Source organism: Primulina huaijiensis, chromosome 15 (genome assembly GCF_012295235.1).
Source record: "Primulina huaijiensis isolate GDHJ02 chromosome 15, ASM1229523v2, whole genome shotgun sequence".
Taxonomy (NCBI): domain Eukaryota; kingdom Viridiplantae; phylum Streptophyta; class Magnoliopsida; order Lamiales; family Gesneriaceae; genus Primulina; species Primulina huaijiensis.
Genome location: NC_133320.1, coordinates 16,315,544 through 16,323,095, shown reverse-complemented (window position 1 = coordinate 16,323,095; position 7,552 = coordinate 16,315,544).

Below are 7,552 nucleotides of genomic sequence, written 5' to 3'. Positions count from 1 at the left end.
CGGGTCCCCACACTTGTGACCCGTATCATAACAGCTATATCATTTTCCAGATAACTTATTCTTTGAAATGCCTCATTTGGGTCCCAGGTTCATCCTCTTGTTGGAAGGAGAAATGTTTATCTTTTTCGACGTTTGGCCATGCTCGACAACATTTTCCCTGGCTGAAACTAGAGAAATCAATCGTCTTTTAGAGCTCTTGTTGTCTTCCTTGATGCGAGTCGAACAAAGAGTTCTTCAACATTCACCGTCTTTGTGTTTTAAATAGTTTTTGAAATCATTCTAAGCTAGTGGTAGCTTCTCAACAATAACAACTTGGAAATATTATCTAAAAATCATTCTCTCAGCATGAATCTCGTGAAGAATCACTTGAATTTCTTGAACTTGACTGATAACCGACATAAAATCCACCATTTAAAATCCAGATAGCGTCTTACAAGAAATTTTTTGGCCCCGGCTTCCTCCATAGATCTTTAGCCGTTTTCTTTTTGCAAAACACATTGTAGAGAGAATTGGTCAATCCATTCAGTACATAATTTCAGCATAAGAAATCAGAATGATTCGACGCCTCCAAAGCACTGACGGATTCAACATCTCACTAAACATCTTTGAGTTTAGGAGCATCCTCATATAGGAATCTGGCCAGATTCAGCATCATCAAGTAAAAGAGCATTTTCTGCTGCCAACTTTTGAAGTTCATACCAGCGAACTCTGGTTTTTCTTCGTAACTGGCTGACACAGCAATTGCAGCAGCACGTCGAGCAACAAGAGGAATGACTCAAGGCGTAACAAGAATAGTGACATGAGAGACAACATGGCTAGTTTCTCTTTGCACGTTCGTTTCAGAATTCATATCTTCAAAAAATCTTATAATGAGTATAACAAAATCTGTTCTAAGATTGTTAACCAAAATGCTAAAATTCGAAGTATGAAGACAACAATTATAGATAAGTAAACGAAATCAAGATTGTATAGATACAGACAAAGCACTAAACAAAAGAAGTATGCAACTGGAAGTATAAATATCGAGCATGTAAAACTATAGGAAACCAACAAATCAAACCGAGATCGGTACGAAGTACATTTTTCTTAAAACAGATTTTTCCTCTTCGGATGTTCTTCGAGGATCAGACGAACAACTGTTTCCTAGGATACAACGACAAAACCATGCAGCAATATAGTACGAAGTAACTTCACCAGCAAACTGAAATGTACCTTAACTTTATCACCCAAACCTAACGGAGACCAAATGAAAAGTTAATAATATGAAATGCAAGAGAATGCTTGAGTGAAATCTTAAGCGTGCTTGTAAAAAATATATTTTTAAATATGAATTGAGGAAATGAACACATAATTTATAAGCTCCAAATTTCACACCAAAAGTCATGCAAAATTAATTAATTCAAGAATATGAAGAGATAAAAGTCTCCAAGTAACTCAAGAATGTGGAAAACCAAAAGACATTTCCACAATCCTGAGCCACAACTCACATTCATCAGCCATAATTTTCAAAGTTTAATTTTAATTAAATTTCATGCATTTTCTTCCCAAAAATGATATTATACATAAATAAGAGAATTGTTGTGAAAAAGTAAAAATTTACGGTAAAAATTAAAAATCTCAAACTCTCAAAATTATCACACTACACACTTTATAATATTTTTCTCTCAACTCAATTGTGATTTCTTTCACAAATGAGAGATCTATTTATAGAAATTTTTTACAAATAATCCAAAAATAAATTACATCATTACCTTCATCATCACACACAAATTTCAATATTCAACACCTAATTTTACCTAATTTTCAACATTCAAATATTCCACATTCAATATTCAAATATTCAATATTAAAATATTAATTTTCAACACTCCTCCTTGTGATGATGATCATAATGATTGTCTTCATTACGTGTTTTTATACTGCCTCGTTAAAAACCTTACTAGGAAAAATCCATTGGGATAAAACCATGGTAAGGGAAAAAGAGTGCAGTCACGTAAACTCCCCTTCATGTTGACACGAACAATTATTCACAGATTTCGTAGATTGCGCATCCCAATATTATATATGTGCTTTCTGAATATTGTCGTAGAAAGTGCCTTTGTGAAGAGATCTGATAAGTTTTTACTTGATTGAATGTAACGAACATCAATATATTTATTTTTCTCAAGCTCCTTGGTGAATGCGAAGAACTTAGGAGGAATATGTTTAGTTCTGTCGCTTTTTATGTATCCTTCTTTCATTTGAGCAACACATGCAGCATTATCTTCATATAGTATCACAGGCTTCTCGTCAAATGATAATCCACATGAGATTTGGATATGTTGGGTCATTGATTTTAACCACACATATTCATGGCTTGCTTCATGTAGTGCAATAATCTCGGCATGATTTGATGAAGTTGTTACGAGTGTTTGTTTCTGTGAACGCCAAGAAATTGCTGTGCCTCCACGAGTAAATACATATCCAGTTTGAGAACGTGCCTTGTGTTGATCAGATAAGTATCCAGCATCGTCATAACAAATTATACTTGGATTAGCATCTTTTGAATACAAAAGTTCCAAGTCTGTCGTTCCTCGTAGATAACGGAATATATGTTTAATTCCGTTCCAATGTCTCTTTGTTGGATATGTGCTAAATCTTGCCAATAAATTTACGGCAAAAGATATATCAGGCCTTGTACAATTTGTAAGATACATAAGGGCACCGATAGCACTTAGATATGGTACTTCTGGACCAAGAATATCTTCATCATCTTCACATGGACGGAATGGATCCTTTTCTATGTTTAATGATCTAACAACCATTGGAGTACTTAAAGGATTTGATTTGTCCATATTAAAACGTTTAAGGATCTTTTCTGTATAATTTGTCTGGTGAACAAATATTCCACATTCTTTTTGTTCAATTTGTAAACCCAGACAATACTTGGTTTTTCCAAGATCCTTCATTTCAAATTCTTCTTTCAAGTATGACACAACTTCTTGAATTTCCTTATTTGTTCCAATGATGTTTAAATCATCAACATATACAGCAATAATTACGCATCCGGATGTTGTTTTCTTAATGAAAACACAAGGGCATATTGAATTATTTACATATCCCTTTTTCATCAAGTGATCACTTAGCCTATTATACCACATTCTGCCGGATTGCTTCAACCCATATAATGATCTTAGTAATTTCACAGAATAACATTCTCTGGGTTTTGAACTTTGTGCTTCAGGCATCTTAAATCCTTCAGGGATTTTCATATATATATTACTATCAAGTGATCCATATAAGTAGGCTGTAACAACATCCATAAGACGCATTTCTAAATTTTCAGATACTGCCAAGCTAATCAAATACCGAAACGTAATTGCATCCATCACAGGAGAATACGTTTCTTCATAATCAATTCCAGGCCTTTGAGAAAAACCTTGTGCAACAAGTCGAGCTTTATATCTTACTATTTCATTTTTCTCATTTCGCTTTCGAATAAAAACCCATTTGTATCCAACAGGTTTTACACCTTCAGGTGTAAGGACTATAGGTCCAAAAACATTACGTTTATTTAGCGAATCCAATTCAACCTGGATGGCATCTTTCCATTTTATCCAATCCTGCCGATTTTTACATTCACCAAAAGATTTTGGTTCATGATCTTCATTATCATTTATGATGTCGATTGCCACATTATAAGAAAATATATCATCAATTTCTTCTATATCTTTTCGGTTCCATATTTTTCCAGTATTAATATAATTGATAGAGATTTCATGATTCTCGTCAGTTTGTGGTTCTGACAAAACATTTTCATCATCATGTGTTTCTTCAGGAACATCATTCTCTATTTTGTGATCATTATGTGTTTCTTCAGGAACATCATTCTCTATTTTGTGATCATTGTGTTTCTCTATGAATTTTCTTTTTCGAGGATTTTTATCCTTGGAACCAACTGGCCTTCCACGCTTCAGGCGTTTAATGACATCATGACTATCTTCAATTTGTTTCTTCGGAATTTCAATTCGAGCAGGGGCATTTGCAGCATGTATATATGATTTAGTTACCCCTTTTGTGTCTGCAAATGCATCTGGTATTTGATTTGCTATTCTTTGCAAGTGCACAATTTGCTGTACATCTTTTTCACATTGTTTTGTTCTTGGATCCAGATGTAACAATGATGATACATACCATGTAATTTCTTTTTCGGTATGTTTCTGTTCTCCCCCTAACATTGGGAAGATTTCCTCATTAAAATGACAATCAGCAAAACGTGCTGTGAACACGTCGCCTGTCTGTGGTTCAAGATATCGAATGATCGATGGACTATCATAACCAATATAAATTCCAATCTTTCTTTGAGGTCCCATTTTCTTTCGTTGAGGTGGTGCAATAGGCACATACACCATACATCCAAAAATTCTCAGATGAGAAATGTCTGGTTCTTTACCAAATGCAAGCTGCAATGGGGAGTATTTATGATATGCACTTGGTCTGATGCGAATTAATGAAGCAGCATGTAAAATTGCATGTCCCCATATAGAAATAGGGAGCTTTGTTTTCATAATCATTGGTCTAGCAATCATTTGCAGACGTTTAATCAATGATTCAGCCAATCCATTTTGAGTATGTACATGAGCAACAGGATGCTCAACAATGATTCCCATAGACATACAATAATCATTGAAAGTCTGGGAAGTAAATTCACCAGCATTATCAAGTCTAATTTTCTTGATTGTATAATCGGGAAATTGATTCCTCAATTTTATTATTTGAGCAAGTAATCTTGCAAATGCAACATTTCGAGTTGACAATAAACATACATGTGACCATCTGCTGGAGGCATCAATCAATACCATAAAGTATCTGAATGGTCCACATGGTGGATGGATTGGTCCACAAATATCACCCTGAATACGTTCAAGAAACATTGGTGATTCAGTTTGGATTTTGGCTGGTGATGGTCTTATAATAAGTTTTCCAAGAGAACATGCTTTACATTGAAACTTATTATTCTGAAAGATCTTCTGGTCTTTCAATGGATGACCATGTGTATTTTCTATAATTCTTCGCATCATTGTTGAACCAGGATGTCCTAATCGATCATGCCAATTGGTTAATATTGAAGAATTATCAACTACCATGTTTGATTCAATGAGACTTATATGTGTATAATGCAATCCAGTAGGGATCATTGATAGTTTTTCAATCACATATTTCTTTCTTGATTTATACGTGGTAAGACACATATATTTCTCATTCCCTTCATTTATTGTTTGAGTATCATACCTATGGGAATACATATCATTCAAACTCAACAAATTTCTTTTCGATTGTGGTGAATACAAAGCATCATTGATCAAAAATTTTGTACCATTAGGTAACAAAAATTGTGCTTTAACACATCCTTTAATCAAGTCTACAGGACCCGATATTGTATTCAACATTGTTTTTGTTGGTTTTAGTTCCAAGAAATATCTTTTATCTCGGAGGATAGTGTGCGTTATACCACTATTAGGTATGCAAACTTCAGCTTGGTTCCTAACATTTTCCATATTTGAACTTCAAAAAAAATATACAATAAAATAAAATTACTGATAATACAATAAAATACATATTTAAAAATATAACACACTATAAAACATTATCATATGAGTACATAGAAAAATAAAATATTTTACATATTTATTCCACCAGCAAATTGATCATTGTCTGAGAAATCAATCAGAAATCTCCAGCATCAAAATGAGTTGAATCACTCAAAGGTTCACTATGTTCAGCGAAGTTGGTCTCTTTTTCTTTCCCCTTTATTGATTCTTTATAAAGTTTACAAAGGTGCTCAGGGGCTCGACAAATACGGGACCAATGTCCTGGAATACCACATCGGAAACAAGAACTTTCAAATCTTTTTGAGTGATTCTCATTAACACTCATATTCTCATGATGCCTTTTCGGTGGATGGTTTGGGACGCTGTTTTGAGATGAGTTATAGAAATAACTATCTCGATTATTTTAAAAACCACGGCCGCGTCCACGACCACAACCACGACCACTTCCACATCCCCGTCCACGTCCACGTCCACGACCACGACCTCGATTTTGTCCTCGACCAAAATCTTGTCTATAACTTTGATTTTGGTTTCCAGGTTTAAATTCATTTTTGCTTACAACATTTACTTCTGGAAATGCTGTTGATCCAGTGGGTCGGGACTGATGATTTCTCATTAATAGCTCGTTGTTCTTTTCCGCCACAAGAAGGCAGGAGATGAGTTCAGAATATCTCGCAAATCCACGCACTCTATATTGTTGTTGTAGAGTTATATTTGATGCGTGAAACGTTGAAAATGTTTTTTCAAGCATTTCTGATTCTGTAACCTCATGTCCACAAAATTTTAATTGCGAGATTATTCGATACATCGCCGAATTGTAATCACTTACTTTCTTAAAATCTTGGAATCTCAACATATTCCATTCATCATGGGCAGTCGGAAGTATAACTTCCCTTATATGTTCAAATCTTTTTTTTAATCCTTTCCACAGAGCCATGGGATGTTTTTCGATGAGATATTCACATTTCAAACCTTCATCAAGATGTCGGCGCAAAACTATTATAGCTTTTGCTTTTTCTTGTGATGAAGATATACCATTTTCTTTAATAGTCTCGCTTAGACCCAATGACTCAAGATGCATTTATACATCGAGAGTCCATGGCATATAATTTTTCCCCGTAATGTCGAGTGCAACAAATTCGAAATTTGTCAAGTTTGACATGATGGTACTAAAAAAAATTATGATGCATTTTATTAGTTAATGAATATTGCAATACAAAGTAATGGATAAACAACAAATACAAGCATTCGTAAAAATAAAGAAAACACACGAGGAGTATATTCTCCGATAAGTACAAGATTCGTGAGTATTATAACCAAAATAATTAAAAATAACTTTGTGAAAGTCATCTTCTTTTTTCTTCAAAAATTTGATGAAGAATAATTTTAGAGAAGAAGAGAAAGTTGGAGTGATTGAATATGTTTGTGAGATCATATTTATAGGGCAAAAACTAGCCGTTTTGTTACCGTTTATGACCGTTGGTGTACAAGAAAATAAATGTATGTATTTGTATAATTTTATGGTAATAATATGGTGTATATAATATTAGTAATGTTTTAAATAATTATGTATATCATATCACAATATTATAATGAGGTGTCATAAGATATTTTGTTTAAAAACCTTATAGACTTTTATACTTGTCGTATCCCTTACCGGGAGTGTGGGATGTCGTCTTAACATCCTCCCAGGATTTATAACAAGTTTTTTGAAAAATTTATTTTTATTATTTATAATAACATTATATTATATAGTAAATATATAAACAATAAATAAATAAACAATAAAATAAATATTATTACTTTTGTTACCTTTTTCTTCTGTTTTGGAGCTTGGAAAAATATGGAGGACTTTTAGAGCTTCGTGCTGATAACGTGTTGTGAAAAAGTAAAAATTTACGGTAAAAAGTAAAAATCTCAAACTCTCAAAATTATCACACTACACACTTTATAATATTTTT